Raw genomic sequence first — 17459 nt, forward strand, 5'->3', positions numbered from 1 at the left:
TTTTATGCCCTTTAACACCTAAACATTGAATGATGCACCTTTTCTCTATTTTATGCCCTTTAAGACCTAAACATTAAATGCTGTACATTTTCTTTATTTTATGTCTTTAACATCTAAATATTGAATGTGGCACCTTTTTTTCTATTTTATGTCTTTAACATCTAAATATTGAATGTGGCACCTTTTTTTCTATTTTATGTCTTTTAATACCTAAACAATGAATGCTGCGCCTTGTTTTTATTTGTGTCCTTTGTCACCTAATCATTGAATGCGGCACCTATTCTCCACTAAATGACCTTTAACACCTAAATATTGCATGATACACTTTTTCTATATTTTATGTCTTTTAACATCTAAATATTGAATGTGGCACCTTTTTTCTATTTTATGTCTTTTAATACCTAAACAATGAATGCTGCGCCTTGTTTTTATTTGTGTCCTTTGTCACCTAATCATTGAATGCGGCACCTATTCTCCATTAAATGACCTTTAACACCTAAATATTGCATGATACACTTTTTCTATATTTTATGTCTTTTAATACCTAAATATTGAATGTTGCTCCTTTTATTTAGCAACTAAAAGTATATAATCGAACAGAAACTAAAGCATCATTTCAAAACGATTTCAGCGTAGGTTGGATAGTAACTCAAAACTTTGTTACTTCATATGATTGTGCCTAAATGACCCTAGCGCGTAAGGCGTGCGACTCGTAATCCGAGGGTCGCGGGTTCGCGCCCGCGTCGCGCTAAACATGCTCGCCCTCCCAGCCGTGGGGGTGTATAATGTGACGGTCAATCCCACTATTCGTTGGTAAAAGAGTAGCCCAAGAGTTGGCGGTGGGTGGTGATGACTAGCTGCCTTCCCTCTAGTCTTACACTGCTAAATTAGGGACGGCTAGCACAGATAGCCCTCGAGTAGCTTTGTGCGAAATTCCCAAACAAACAAACAAAGCCTAAATGACACGTTTTTTTCCCTAGAGATCTTGAATGACATTTATGTTTTTCCCTAGAGATCTTGAATGACATTTATGTTTTTTCCCTAGAGATCTTGAATGACATTTATGTTTCTTCCCTAGAGATCTTGAATGACACTTATGTTTTTCCCTAGAGATATTCTGATTCTAGAATGTCGTTCATAATTTAATAAAAACGTGTTGTAACGAAAATGCGAATTCATTTAGATTTGTGCACATAAACTGGTTAAAATCGCAACCCCCAAATATTTCGCTTTAGCGCCATTAAGTTTTATTTAAATATATTTTGTTTTTTCATCATATTTTCGAGTTTAATAAATATTATTTATCATATTTCTCAATAATAACGAATTGAAAGCTGTTGTGTATTTGACATATTCGATTCTCAAACCTCGGAAGACTAGCTATCTCTTTGGTAAACATCCTAAAACTAGTTCAGCTAAGCAAAAGAATCTTGATTAAATCGCTTTGATGCACAGCCTGCTGGGATTTATAGAAAATAAGCCTAGACAGACAGCTTTCCCGGGGAGCGATCAATGACAAGGATTTGAAACTCTATATTGGCCTGTGTATTTTTAGCCCATTTTTTCTTGTCCTTTGTAAGCGGAACTACCTTTAATTTGCATTTTCTACTCGGTAGGATTGGAGCGTTCATATACCTGCTTGAATCTTACCATAATGGATGTGTACATTTGGGAAACTTGATTTTTTTTCTTAATGGAGAACACAGATAGTGGTTTACGTTTCGTCTATACTGTCGGGAATTTGCTCCGGTTGGTATTGAACTGAAAAGAAAGAAAAAGATTATACGTGTCTTTGCTCCTTATTTTAACCATGTAATGTGTATGTTTTTTTAAGAAAAACCTGACTATTTTAACACTAGTATAGTTTATCACTAACGGTTTTTTCTTTGCGTTTAACAGCAGCGGAGTTTAGAAATTCGCTTACGTTTTTTTCTAAAAAAGGAAACAAAACACGCTAGTGGTAGTGTCTTTATGTACAATGTGGTTGAGAACAATAAACTTTGGAAAACTGTTTAAGAAAGCGTTACAATAAAGTTAATACTTCGGTATTTCAAACTGTAGAAGTAACTATCAAAATTCTAAGAATCGAGTTGTTTCTGAGGGGTAGAATTAGAGAGTAAGTTCTGAGGGGTAGAATAAGAGGATAGGTTCTGAGAGAGGAAAACGACTTTAATCAAATGATTGTTTTTTGTTTTGGAATTTCGCACAAAGCTACACGAGGGCTATCTGCGCTAGCCGTCCCTAATTTAGTATTGTAAAACTAGAGGGAAAGCAGCTAGTCATCACCACCCGCCGCTAACTCTTGGGCTACTCTTTTACCAATGAATAGTGGGATTGACTGTCACATTATAACGCCCCCACGGCTGAAAGGGCGAGCATGTTTGGTGCGACGGGGATTCGAACCCACAACTTAATCAAATGAACAGATTCCACTTAGAAAGCAGAAACATATGAGTAAAATTGAGGAATTAGTCAAACTGCGTTCATAAGGATCTAACTGAGTTGTTTGTTTCAGATAAGGAGCTCCACAATAGACCATCTGTCACGTGCTTGCCATGAGAGATAGAACAACGAATTCTGTGGTTCTCGGTCTTACCGCTTAGTCATTCATAGTATTATATTTTACTAAATATTAGTATTCTTGGAAAATAGTTATAAATAGATGTTTTATTTCTTAGCAGTTTACGTTTGCTTATTAATTTTTTGTACTCTCTTTGAATAACTCCTTAATACAAACTTGGTCAAGTGAGTGTAAGAAAAACTAGTCTTAGCAAAAAGCTATTTTTGCTCAGTTCTATAAAAGCCATAAATTTCAGTGCATTTTAACAGCAACGTGTAGTTAAATATTCAGAATTTTTCTTCAATGAATTTTCTTTTTAATTGTGACATATTTCATAAATGATGTTTGTTTCTATTATGAATAACATTTTTTTAAAACTTATGTTTTGTCACACACACACACAAAGAACGAAAACAACTTGTGTATTTTAAATGTTGTTTGTTGTTTTAAATTAAGCACAAAGCTACACAATGGGCTATCTATGCTCTGCCCACCACGGGTGTCAAAATCCGGTTTTTAACGTTTAAGTCCGCAGACATACCGCTGAGCCACTGGGGGCCAGTGTATTTTAAACTATCTGTGACAATGTAAAACTCTCAAGAGAATTTTCGAATATTTCGTCCGAAAACTGTAAGAATAATTATTATATATTTTCTGTCGACCTGTAACTTTATTGGTCAAATGCGACACATGTGTTTAACAAAGTAGAGAAGTCTCGCCATGATTAAATCTTTGAAAAATACGCTAGATTTCAACAATATAAATAATGAAATTTGTTGAATTATACTGGAGAAAGTAATTGATTATTGTCATTGTTTTCTTAATTTTCTCTTGTTTCTACTAGTGAGAAAGCCAATTACAGGCACATTGAAAAACGTGTTTTGGACAGTATCATTGGGCCTGGACGTTATGACAGTCGAATCCGACCGCATGGTATCAACAACACAGGTCAGGATCCAGATGTTAATTCTTATGTTATCTATGTTGTCTTGAAAAAATAATAATAGCGTAGTTCTCCAACTGGAATTATTTGAATACATTAAACAAATTGGTACAACCTATTTTTCTCAGATTTCAGCATTTTGATATCCAATGTTTATTTTTTCACACAATTTTACTGGTTACATAGTCTTTTGATAAAGATATATAACCGAATATTTGAGTATTTAAAGATGAATATTAACCCGTAGGAAAAAAAAAGAAGAAAACAACGTACTTGTTTGTTGAATATATATTTATTTTTTATCTATAATCTCTGTAATTGTGATGCTCTCTATTAGCGCGTGTACCTGTTCTAAACTACAGTGAAGATAATGATGTATCTTAACTGTGTGCGAAACTGATAACCATACAGCGATGATAATACTTCGTGTATTAGGCTTAGCCTGTATGAACTACGTTTAGTTCGTAAATTAGTTGTAAACTCAGAAGAGGTATAGTTGTTTAAGCAAACTGAATTCAGTGACTTTCTAAAACTTAATTGAACTATTTGAAATTTGTCCGAAGCAACAACAACTGAGCTCGGGCTGGATCTGAACGCGCGATGTGATTTATTGCGTTTTTTTTCTGGGGCTGGGGGTGTCAGTTTTTGAAATACCCCTGTTTTCGTGTATTTAAAGAAAATTCTAACATTATGAAGTGAACATATTTGTTGTTGTTGTTAACTAATCCATTCGATACTGATATATATTTCAGGATGGCTGGTATTGGTATTAACACTTTTACTAAAATAAAGCAGAGAACAACGTTTCGACCTCCTTAGGTCGTCTTCATACCAGTAGTCCTGAGTACAATTTTACTTCAAGTGGGTTTTATCGTCATCACAAATTACTTCTCGATACTCACTTGTAGATTAATAGGTTACAGTCTTCAGTAATTTTGTAACTACATGTTATTGCTTATCTAAAAGAAAGTACTTAGTAAATTACTGTAAAGTCGAAGCTGAGTTGTTACGTGTGTCAGTGCTGTTAGGCCTAAACACAAATACCAAATGACCTCTGTCACCTTTTTTCTGAGTAAGTAAAAACTTAGTTATCATAACAACAAATTATTCGTCCGTTAAAGTAAGTTAATATAGCCAATTAGATCAGAAGCCCCTGTAGAATGCCACCTAGTGCACGAGATGAATTTGATTGATACAAGCCTTCTTTCTTTCTATTTCTACAGGGTGGCCCGTAAGCCCCTACCCATCCATATATCTTATGTATCCAGTGTATCTGTGTGGTGTCACCAGTATTCTTGCACTCATGTACCCACGTACTTGTCACAATACGCTCTTCAAGTGTAAATGGGCTTACATCGGCCATATTCCTCTGAAAAAAAAAGAAATAAATTTATAATGCATGCGTAATTGAATATAACATAATAACATATGGATGGGTAGGGACATACGGGCCACCCTGTATATAGCTATGAGATTGTTGGTATTATAAAACGTGACAGTTGATCAAAACATGATAAAATAATATCTGTAAAGTATTAAATGTCTCTAGAAACACTGATTTTTTAATCTACATGACTGAAAATCACTCAGTAAATTTCAAGATACTCTGTGTTGAGAACAATAAAGCGGTAAGATCTCAAATGGCCAACGTACAAATTAGGACACGCAAGAATCAGAAAATTTGTTTGAATATTTGCTTGTTAAGTGACTTCATTAAGTTTGTTTATGGCCCGACATTGCCAGGTGGTTAAGGCACTCGACTCGTAATCCGAGGGTCGCGGGTTCGAGTCCCTGTCACACCAAACATACTCGCCCTTTCAGCCATGGGCAAGTTATAATGTCATGGTCCATCTCACTATTCGTTGCTAAAAGAGTAGCCCAAGAGTTGGCGGTGGGTAGTGATGACTAGCTGCCTTCCCTCTAGCCTTACACTGCTGAATTATGGACGGCTAGCGCAGATAGCCCTCGAGTAGCTTTGCGCGAAATTCAAAACAAACAAACAACAAATAAGTTTGTTTATTTGTTTTTAATTTCGTGCTATCTTTTCCTAGTTTAGTAGTGATAGACTAGCGGGAAGGTAACTAATAAACACCACCTACCGCCAGTTCTTGAGTAACGGAAAGATCGTAACATAGTAACACCCCCACGATTTAAAAAATGAGCATGTATGGTAGGACGAGTGTTGGAACTCGCGACCCTCATATTGAGAGTCAAGCGCTCTCTCCGCTCTAAATTTACTCAACACAATAAAGACATATCCAGAAGGGTGTCTTATAATTACGTGAACTTTCTTTACTCAAAACAAAGAGATATTTAGAAGGGTGTTTATAACGATCTTAACTTCAATGTAGGAGCGAAATGAAGACAATCACAATAAGCCTCTGATGAACCATAATTAATTAAACAGTAGCTTGTTAAAGTAGCACATGTGAGATTTGTTATCAATGCCTCTTTGTTAATGTACTGTGGATAATATTCAATAAAAACAACTAATTTTTACGGCGAAAATCAACAAATAACGTTTCTGTTTAAAGTAAGGATCTACTTTTTTCACGAAATATCAAACGCCGTGTAAATGCAATGGTTTAAACTAGACTAAACGGATATGCTTCGTTGTAATAAAGGTAACTTGTGAAATTAACGCCTAAATGTTTCTGTCTCTTCACCACGTGGTGTTAAAGCAACACGTAAACATTTAGGTTGAGTTGGTTTGCGTATTATTATAATAAACACATTTGTATTCATACATCTATTCAATGGATTTTCTTTTTGCGATTTTCCCACCCAAACCTTTTCCCAAAGTTATTTCTCTATCTTCAAGAATCATTATATCGGTATGTTCCATGCATGTTTATTAGCTATTAACTCGAAACGGAAATAGACAGAAAATCCAAATATCCGTTACTTGCATATATTTCACAAATAATAATAATAATAACATTACGAAATTACTCAATCAAGGGGAGACTCCTCATCTGGTCATCCAGAAACCGGGAGAGTTAACTCATTTAGAAGAGCGGATTTGATTTTGATGAAAAAAAAACTATCGGTTCATAAAAAAATACCTTTAAAAGATGAAGAGCGTATAAAACAAAAGTCTTAGACGTTTACACCAAACCTATTATCGATGGTAATTTGTATGAACGTTAAATATAATTCTACACAACTTGTACGTTTTCTATGTTCCTTTCGTTTTGTAAAAAAATGTTTAATAAATAAATTTTCCAATTATTTGATGATTAACTGATTAAAAATTAAATATTTTTGAAAATATGAAAGACGTCTTTTGCTTCATTTACGTTATATTATCAATAAAATGTAGCTTGTTAGTTACATTGTTTTTCACGACGTGGCATGGCCACGTTGTTAGGGCGCTCGACTCGCAATCTGAAGGTCGCAGGTTCGAATTTCAGTCACATAAATCATATTCGTCCTTTCAGCCGTGAAGGCATTATAATGTGACGCTCAATCCCATTATTCATTGGTAAAAGAGTAGACCAAGAGTTGGCGGTGAGTGGTGATGACTAGCTGTCTTCCCTTTAGTCTTACACTGCTAAATTAGGGACGAATAGCGCAGATAGCTTTCGTGTAGCTTTGCGTGAAATTCAAACCAAACCTATATTTCAGTTCTTCAGGGCCCTTTTGTTTGTTAAGATAGAATTTTGTTTTGAAAGAGCCCCAGAGATGAAATTCTAAAGGAGGTTAAATCGGTTGAACGAGCTGGCTGTTTGACGAATCTTTCCCAACCGATCGAACGCTCTCAAAAAGTTTAGTCTTAAAAACTTTAACAAGTAGGGTGGTGCTCCGTTCTGTTGGAAGATAGCTATTTATAACAAACCAGAATTTTCTCGGAGTTTGTAGAATAAACCACGTAGCAAATTGCCAATAACAGTTTGTTTCACAAAGAAACAAGAACACAACAAAATTAATACAACAAAACTTACAAGCCTACTATATGAATTTATATACAATTTATGTTGTCTCAAATAACAAAGTTATTCAACTTTATTTTTGGTATATTCACTTTCCGATACCCTTCACAGCATTAAATATTTTTCTAATGAACTTGGATGTTCTTTGGTGCCCTGAAAATAGTCAGTTTTCTATTCAGCGGCTGAGCATAACCAGGTGGTTAAGGCAATCGATTCGTAATTTTAGGGTCGCCACCCACCATCAACTCTTGGGTTACTCTTTTACCAATGAACATAGGGATTTATCGAGCATGTTTGGTGTAACGGGGATTCGAACCTGCAACCCTCGGATTACGAGTCGATTGCCTTAACCACCCGGCCATAACGGGCCGCTGAATAGAGAACTGGCTACCTTGGAGGGCACTAAAGAACATCCAAGTACATTAGAAAAAATTTAATGCTCTGATAATGCTAGCGCAGATAGCTCTCATGTAGCTTTGTACGAAATTCACACCAAGCCAAACTCGCATGTTCCCTTTGTTGAAATTCACACCAAACGAAACTCGCATGTTCCCTTTGTTGAAATTCACACCAAACGAAACTCGCATGTTCCCTTTGTTGAAATTCACACCAAACGAAACTCGCATGTTCCCTTTGTTGCTACAACAACGAATTAAATATCAATTAAGAAAAAGCTTCTTAGAGTTAAAACGGAATGTTTGTCAATTTGTTTCGAAAAGGTTTAAAAATAAAGTATTAAATATGCAGAATATCCGTCAAAATAACAAATAATGCCTTAAGCACTTCTGACGGTGTCCAATGTTAATGACAAACACAACAAAAAACACGTGGCTAAAGTAGTGTGGTTCTTGCTTTTCGTAGCGATGCCATGAAAATAACACATGGGCAGCTGTGACTTAAGCCCGGCATGGCCAGGTGGGTTAAGGCGTGCGACTCGTAATCTGAGGGTCGCGAGTTCGCTTTCCCGTCGCGCCAAACATGCTCGCCATTTCAGCCGTGGGGGCGTTATAATGTGACGGTCAATCCCACTATTCGTTGGTAAAAGAGTAGCCCAAGAGTTGGCGGTGGGTAGTGATTACTGTAATCTTACACTGCTAAGTTAGGGACGGCTAGCGCAGATAGCCCTCGAGTAGCTTTGCGCGAAATTCAAAAACAAACAAACAGTGTGACTTCATTTTCACACAGCTCAAATACTGATGATTATTTCCATGCCCGACAAAACGATGCTCAATTAAAAATATAACCAACTGAGAGTCATCTGAGAGCCAACTACCTCTTCATAATTATTACCCAAAACAAAAGGTCAATAATTGACAGTAGGCTTAATGTGGGAAAAGGTTTACTCCTAATAACAATCCTTCATTATAAAGGTCAGCAGAAAGATCTGATTCATCCAAAGTACTATAAAGGGTCACTGTAACGACCTTCGACCTCATGAAGAGTCTGTTTTGATGAAACTTGCAGATAGATGTACGGTAACTGCCTGTTGTAGAAACACAAGTGCAGAGAACGACATTTCGAAAACCTTCCGCCTTTCGGTCAGTGTATCTATATGTTGTTGTAGGTCTTTCTAGCGTTCTGGTGGATTGTGGAGAGCGTGGGGTGAGAAAATCAGGGTTGTAATAGTCAGATGTTGACAAATTAAGAATTTAACGTCCATTAGAGAAAGGTAACCATTCCCATGCCAATCAGAATATCTCACCACGTTTCCTAAACACATTATATCTATCTATCCGCCAGTCTGGTTGCTTTAAGTCCGTATTCTGAAAGAGAAATGTGTTTTGGAATCGTCTCCAATGGAAATAAGTGTGTATGATAACTGTATCTTGTACTTTAAAATCGACTTAATAACTTTTGAATGGTTTTGTGACTAAGTCTGGAGCTAGCTGAACGACGTTCTTCGGAAATTGTTTAACTTAAGTTACGCTAAAGTTAAATGAATACATTCATATCTACCATCTGATAAATGACATAGGAACGAGTGATTTCCTCGTCTAAAATGATTTCTAACGAGAAATTCCTTCCTTGAAATGCTGATTGAACTGACGCGAACGACACTTGGTCTTGATAATATTGATTTTATGTTTGCTAATCTACCGAGAAGTTTCTATCGCTAAAGCTATATATCTGCAAGACAAAGTTCTGGTAGAAGACGAAAAGGAAAAAAAAATACCGAATGTTAGTTTTCTCTGCACATTAACATTCTACAACATGTATATAAGGCAAATGTTTCTGCCTACATTTACGATCCTACCAATGACTATGTATATATACAATCATTCAACTTCCTTGTTTCCACCTTCTCGTGTTTTACAACTTTTTTTACTGTCTAGCATCTGAATTATGATTTATTTTGTAACCTAACCAGTACAGCTAGTTAACAAAATAGATACTTACTATGTATGCTCTACCGTATAGTGTAAAGAAATAAAGGTTGAACAACAGCAACAAAAATCACTGAGAGACTCGTAAATCCAAAGCGCGAATTTCAAACTCTTTAAATAAAGTTGATTATGTGTGAAATAAAATACAGTAAAAACAATTTTCGCTTGGTCAGAACTTGAAACTAACGTTAACAATCAACAGAATATTCAATGAAAATGTATAAAAATTTCACCAGATAAAAGGAGCCGTGGAAGGTGGGCAGCCAATCAAATAAAAAACAACTAGTTCTAAAATATCACTATTCCGTATTTAAACTAGAAAATCACTAAAAACATCGAGTAATAATCGGCAAAAACATTTTCTTTATTAACCCTGCCTCATAAATGGGGCGTGATTATAATAACACAACAGATACATATATAATATAGAAATAATATAAAATATCATATTAGAAACTAATATGAAGAAATAAGACATCAGAGCAACTCCTCGAAGCTGACAAGTAAGACTGTAGAAAATTCTTTATATACACAAAGTAAAACTCACAGAAAACTCTTCAAGTAAAATTTAGTTTCGAGAATATAACCCTAAGAAACACGCTATACCGACTTACTAACTGTAGAATATATATATAAAGATTCAGGATAGCTTTGTGATAAAATTTATTAAAGTCGAAAATATATTTTTAACCACGCTAACACCATAACTAATGGATACACCCGAACCAAGTATAAGCCTAGATTCCCGTGAGAAACTATTAAAGCGTATTTCAGACATTTCTACCCATCTATAAGAACGTGTGTCCATAGTTGAAAATTAAACGACAAACAAAAATAACAGTAACGCTGTTCAACTATATCTCGTGAACTAACTTGTTAGATCATAAGATTACAAGTCATGTAATTTTAATTTACATAATCTTGTGCAACATTAATGATATTTGTACGTCGCCGCTAGGGAAAAGTGATGTCATTTTCGTAATGCTTTCAACATATTCAACATAAACGTGATTATTTATAATTTGAATTAACGAGCGTTTTAAATTTAACTAAATATTCGTAGATAAATTAAACGACAAAGAGAATAATAAATCAACGAGAAACAAAAGTAGAACAAAATAAAAAACACAACAGAATTCGTTATCTTACACAGAAGTAGCAAAACATAAGAGCAAAGTTCGAAAACACATTACCACAACACTAATCATTAAACTTTGTCTATAAATATCTATAGAATTAAGAAAACTATCATAATTTCATGGATTGCTGTTATCAGTCTTAACTTTCACGCACCACTTGTATGACTTGCATTATATGTATATGTTTATACCTCATTTCTACCTGCTCGGCATGGCCAGGTCGTTAAGGCGCTCGACTCTTATTGTGAGGGTCCCGAGTTGAATCCCCGTCACACCAAACTACTCGCCCTTTCAGCCGTGGTAGCGTTATATCGTGACGGTAAATCCCACTGATTGTTGGTAAAAAAGTAGCCCAAGAGTTGGTGGTGAGTGGTGATGACTAGCTGCATTTCCTCTAGTCTTACAATGATAAATTAAGGACGGCTAGAGCTCTTGTGTAACTTTGTGCAAAATTCACAACAAACTAATACATTAGCTAGAATTTTGGAAACTCTGGACAAAAAATGATTGCGTTTATTTAAAAATCTCACTATACATTTCCATGTTTCATGTATTGCATTCTAAAGGTATAAACTGTAATACTAGGACTAAAGACATCACACAAAAAATAACACTACCACGTATTTTAAACCCATTCAGACCATTTTTGAACCTCTTGGTCTTTGTTAAAAGAAGTCGCATTAGGATCCATTACGCTCTTCAAAAGTGAATGCATGATTATTAAATTATTTTTATATCGTCCATAAAAATCCAAAATTAATAACAAAAAGTATTATTTGTGCTCTGCCCATCACAACTATCGAACCCTGACTTTTAACGTTATACGTCCTTAGGGCCCGGTATGGCCAGGTGGTTAGGGCGCTCGACTCGTAATCTGAGGACCACGGGCTCCAATCCCTGTCACACCAAACATGTTCGCCCTTTCAGCCGTAGGAGCGTTATAATGTGACGGTTAATCCTACTATTCGTTGTTAAAAGAGTAGCTCAAAAGTTGTCGGTGGATAACTTACGCTTATCGTATTTAAGCTACGTCGGCTGTTAAGTCTTCAGTAATGAATTATGAATCTGATTTCCAAATTGGTTTAGTGGTATATCTGCGGAATTACACTGCCAGAAACCGGTTTCGATATTGGTGGTGGACAAGGCACAGATAACCCATTGTGTAGCTTTGTACTTAACTACAAGCTCTACAAGAGTAGCTCAAGAGTTGGCTGTGGGTGGTGATGACTAGCTTCCTTCCCTCTAGTCTTACACTGCTAAATTAGGGACGGCTAGCACAGATAGCCTTCGTGTAGCTTTGAGCGAAATTTAAAAATTAAAAGAATAAAACCTACGAACAAGCAAACAAAATACCAATACGTAACTAACATACACAAAATACTATGGAAAGCAGTGGTAGGTGGCTCAGCGCTTATTTTTAAAATTGAATGTTTTCATACCTTATGCTCCTCGTTGCAATTTGTAACAAAATTATTCGTCATTCCCTAGGTTTGTCTTCGTGCTTTTAGCACTTTCTAGAGGAACTCTAACGGCCATCTGCAGGTTGTAAAGTTAATTGAATATAAAAACAATTTGCTGAATTACTTTTCTGCTGTTGACCGACGAGAGGAAAAACAAAACACGTAAAAAGAGAAAACCTTTACAGTGTTGGAGAACTGATACTCTTAGCGTATCTTTATTACAAGATATTAGTTTAATAAAAACTCCGCCTTTTGAGATGTATTTTCCCGCCTTATTAATTAAGTAAGATTAATGAATCTGTGTGTTGTTGTTTTTTTTTTTTTGGGGGGGGTAGTTAGATGGATAAAGTGAGGTGACGATGATGAAGAGTCATGAGGTGTAATAACGAAGATTATATTAAGTTTTAATTGGTATTCCGACTCAGCTGTTTAAACTATTTATTTTCAGCTAACTGTGTTATTTTAGTTGATCGAAATTGTGTTTTCGTGATAAAACACTAAGGTGACAACGAAGCACATAAGTTTAAAGGATGATTTGTATTTTCAACTACAAGTTACGGCTGATTATTTGCATCGCTTTTTCACCAGAAAACTACGGATGTACAACGCTAAAATTAGGTGCTCGATTCCCCTCAGTGAGCTCAGCATATAGTCCGATGTGGCTTTGCTATAAGAAAAACACAAACATAGGTGCGTTATAAAAGTGACAGTTAAAATGCATTTTTAGGCTTGTCAGGAGTATCTCAAGAGTTAGCTATACTGAATAGCTGCTTTCCTTCTTGTCTATCATAGGAAGGTTAGGGCGTTTGGTTCAAATAGCCTTGAGTTAGCTTTGCACGAAATTCAACAAAACAAATTCCACCTGCAGTTAATTAGTTGTATCAGCACAGATAACCCATTGTGTGTTTTTGCAATCTACGACAAACAAACAAAACAAACAATTATTTTTAATGCAAAACGTACACTGCCGTATCTTTAACACGTATGAATGTTGGAACGTAGAACAGAAAAAGTCATGTGATTAGAAAATTCAACAAAAAGGAATTAGATAAATAATATTTACATTTCAAATATTTCAAAGAATGCGCTTTTAAACTGAAACTAATACACCATTATGTATTCGAAAAGTAACATAATTAAATTTTAGGAAAACATTTCTTTTCTGTGAGGGTTTGTAAATGTACTTAAAAACATACTAAAAATGTACTTGTTCTAAGTAACTCATCTGAAATGAGGAGTCTGAACAAAATGAGAACATGTTTGCAAAAACACTGAAATGGAATATTCAGAGCAACTCCATAAAACACAGGAACGGAAAACAACTCGGAATAAGCACATAAACATAGAAACAGAAAAGTTGAAACAGGATTATAAAACACTATGAAGTATAACTCGAAACAAGCCCTTAAGACCGGGAACAGAAAGCTCGGAGCAAGCCCCGAAAAACACAAGGATGGAACACTCAGTACAAGGACATAAATAAATAAACATGGAAAAGAAAAACTTGAAAGTAGCCCAAAAACAACATGGGAACGCAAACCTCGAAATTAGCCCATTAAAACACAGAACGAAAAACTCGAAATAAACCCATAAAATGCGATAATAGAAATCTCAGAAAAAGCCTCGAAATATTCAAAGATGGAACAGTCACTACAAGCAAAAATAAAAAACTATACACGAGGAAAACTAAAAACATGGAACGAGTCCAAAAAACAGAGGAACAGAAAATATAGATAAAGGGGTTACACATTAGACAAGTCAAGTGTTCGTATGTGTTTTGCTCATAGCAAAGTCGCCTGTGGGTATCTGCTATGTCCACCTCGAGTAAGCGAACCCTGTATTTTAGAGGTATAAATCCATAGACTTACAAGTGTCCCAGCTGAGAACTGGACTAGCCAAATGAATACCGTTTTACGAAATGCCACTCTGTGTACCATGGGGGAGTCTCAGGTGTGGCACGTGCCATTACTAAGTAATGCCAATTCATTATTAAGTTAATATATTTTTAAAATTCGAAATTTGATTTGTTTTCTCTTTGATACACAATATAACAGTAAATTGTGCCTGTCGAAGTCGGATGTGTCACTAGGTTTGCTACACGGTCTTATTTAGATGTGCCGCAAAACGTTTGGAGCATTAAAAGTGTGTCGCGAGTTTTGGAAATACTCGTCTAACAATCGAAATCACGGAACTTTCAATTGCAGTAGTTTGTCTTAATCTGGTTCCCTACCTCCACCTGAATTGACGTCCTAGGCTCATTCTTTTTTAAAATGTTCTACTACGTGGTTCGGAGGATCTTTGTAGTGAAAAACTGTCTGTTTTTTATTTTTCATTAACATAAGATAAACTACTAACGTACAACGTAATGAACGTTTAGATAAATATTTGGTTGTTTTTTCAATTTCTTGTCAAACAATACAAGGGCTATCTGGTATTTCCGTCCCTAATTTAGCAATGAAAATCTAGAGGGAAGACAAGCAACTAAACTAGTCGTCATCACCACCCACCGCCAAATCTGGGGCTATTCTTTTACCAACAGATAGTAGGATTGACCATTACTTTCTAACGCCCCAACTGCTGAGAGGGCGAGCATGTTTGGTGGGAAGGAAATTCGAACTTGCGACCCTCAGATTGCTAATCGAGCGCCTTAACCAGGTATCGATATCCGTAGTGGGCACATTACAGTTATTTTGAATTTCGCGCAAAGCTACTCAAGGGCTATCTGCTCTAGCCGTCCCTAATTTAGCAGTATAAGACTAGAGGGAAGGCAACTAGTCATCACCACCCACCGCCAACACTTGGGCTACTCTTTTGCCAACGAATAGTGGGATTAAGCGTCACATAATAACGCCCACACAGCTAAAAGAGCGAGCATGTTTGGTGCGATCGGGATTCGAATCCGCGACCCTCAGATTACGAGTCGTACGCCTTAACCCACCTGGCCATGCCGGGCCATGAAACGTCACAGGTAGCCTATTGTGCAACTTTATGCTTAACATTAAACAATCAAAAATAGTATGGCAAATTATTCTACTAAAAATTTTAGTCTCGCTGCTAAAGTTTGAATATTGTGTATCAAATAGTTAGGTGGGAATTAGGTTAGTTTCGGTTAACGTATCATATAGAAATAGTATGTCATCTTGGTTCGAATTAGGTCAGTTTCGGTTAACGTATCATATAGAAATAGTATGTTATCTTGGTTCGAATTAGGTCAGTTTCGGTTAACGTATCATATAGAAATAGTATGTTATCTTGGTTGGAATTAGGTTAGTTTCGTTTAAGGCAGTTGATGCACACAACGTTATATAGAATTAGTTCGGTAGCTATGTTGAAACCAAATAAGCATTATTTGCTTCTTTCTCTGATAACAAAATATTCCGAGAAAAAAAAGTGTATACATCCATTCTTCATGATTCATCTCCTTAAATATACACACAATGTGGGAATTATGAACCACATTTACTGTGAACCAAAACAGTTAACTTGTTTTATGACCTCCGCATGAACGTTTAATGTTTCCCTTTAATGGAAAGTTGAATAGTTTTACTTTACAATAAACTAATAAATACAACACAAGCGCAGCTTTACTTCATCTGTGCTAAATGTGCCTTTTTCCTTCCATAAAATGAGTCAGAGTGGTCCTCCATTGAACAGTTTTTTTGCTCGATTAAATTATAGTTTCTTCAAACGACCAAGCGAAAATGAGTCATCACTGGGCTATAAATAGGTGTTTTAGATGCCAATCTATTAAAAGTGCTGTGCAGGATATGTTATGTGCTCTTTCACTGTTCAATATATGAGCGAACGTTGCTCAGCTAATTTTCGAGTCTGGAAAACTCTTACACATTCCGAGAAATGGAAAAGCGATGTCTCGCTGTAGTGGTGTGCCGTCAAATCTTGTCTCCCCGTCCATTTCTACCCGCGTTCTTTCTAAGTTTAAAGACGACAGGACAAATGAAAAAACTGTCCGAAAGTAGTGATGAAAGAATTCTATAAAGTTAGAACAAAGTATAGAAGTAATATTGAATGGAATATCTCGAGGAACAGGCACTGTTCAACAGAAAAATTTGACTAAAGATAAAAGTTGAAAAGTTGTCCATGTTTGCATCAAATATCTCGACATCATCGTGGTCAAAAAGTGATAAAATATAACCATTTTTTCTTTGATACGGACTTTAATCTTTCTACATACATCACTGAGTCTAAAACAAGGATAACATAGTTTTTTATTATTGTTTATTAATAATTGTAGTTTGAAAAATATATTAAATATTGTGTCCTACTAATAAATCATTTATGGTAAAAAACACATTCCGGGGGTCCAGCATGGCTAGGTGGATTGAGGCGTTCGACTCGTAATCTGGGAGTTCGAATCCCGTTGCAAAAAACATGCTCGCCCTTTCAGCCGTGGGGGCGTTATAATGTTACGTTCAATCCAACTATTCGTTGGTAGAAGAGTAGCCCAAGAGTTGGCGGTGGGTGGTGATGACTAGCTGCCCTCCCTCTAGTCTTACACTGCTAAATTAGGGACGGCTAGCGCAGATAGCCCTCGTGTAGCTTTGCGCGAAATTAAAAAACAAACAAAACACATTATTCCGAATAGTTCGAATTATTCTTAGTAGGTTGGCTGGACATTCTGGAGTACAATGGTATATAGGTGTATACAGATACGTGGGTTCATAAATGTGATCATTCGCGCTACACGCTTGTAAGAAACTTTATGATCTTATTATTTGCTTCTTTCTCTGATAGCAAAATATTCCGAGAAAAAAAAGTGTATACATCCACTCTTCATGATTCATCTCCTTAAATATACACACAATGTGGGAATTATGAACCACATTTACTGTGAACCAAAACGTTAGCGTCAGAAAACGAATCCAAAACCAAAGCTCATTTGGAAAGAGAGTTTTTCTTCATCAGGGAGAAATTTGTTTGTTATTAATTTTGCACAAAGCTACACGAGAGCCATCTGTGCTAGCCATCCCTAATATAGCAGTTTAAGATTAGGTGCGGAAAGCAGCTACTCATCACCACCCAC

The 17459-nt window shown here is 36.0% G+C and overlaps 1 pseudogene across 1 annotated transcript in view; it reads left to right on the forward strand.

Annotated features, from left to right (window-relative positions):
• Positions 1 to 17459, forward strand: part of LOC143255123 (glutamate-gated chloride channel-like) — a 249432-nt pseudogene that overhangs the window by 164541 nt on the left and 67432 nt on the right. The window contains exon 3 of the transcript XR_013030443.1: positions 3405 to 3508. The product of XR_013030443.1 is annotated as a glutamate-gated chloride channel-like (transcript). The remainder of the gene's footprint in view (positions 1 to 3404; positions 3509 to 17459) is intronic.

Source organism: Tachypleus tridentatus, chromosome 7 (assembly GCF_004210375.1).
Source record: "Tachypleus tridentatus isolate NWPU-2018 chromosome 7, ASM421037v1, whole genome shotgun sequence".
In the NCBI taxonomy this organism is placed as follows: domain Eukaryota; kingdom Metazoa; phylum Arthropoda; class Merostomata; order Xiphosura; family Limulidae; genus Tachypleus; species Tachypleus tridentatus.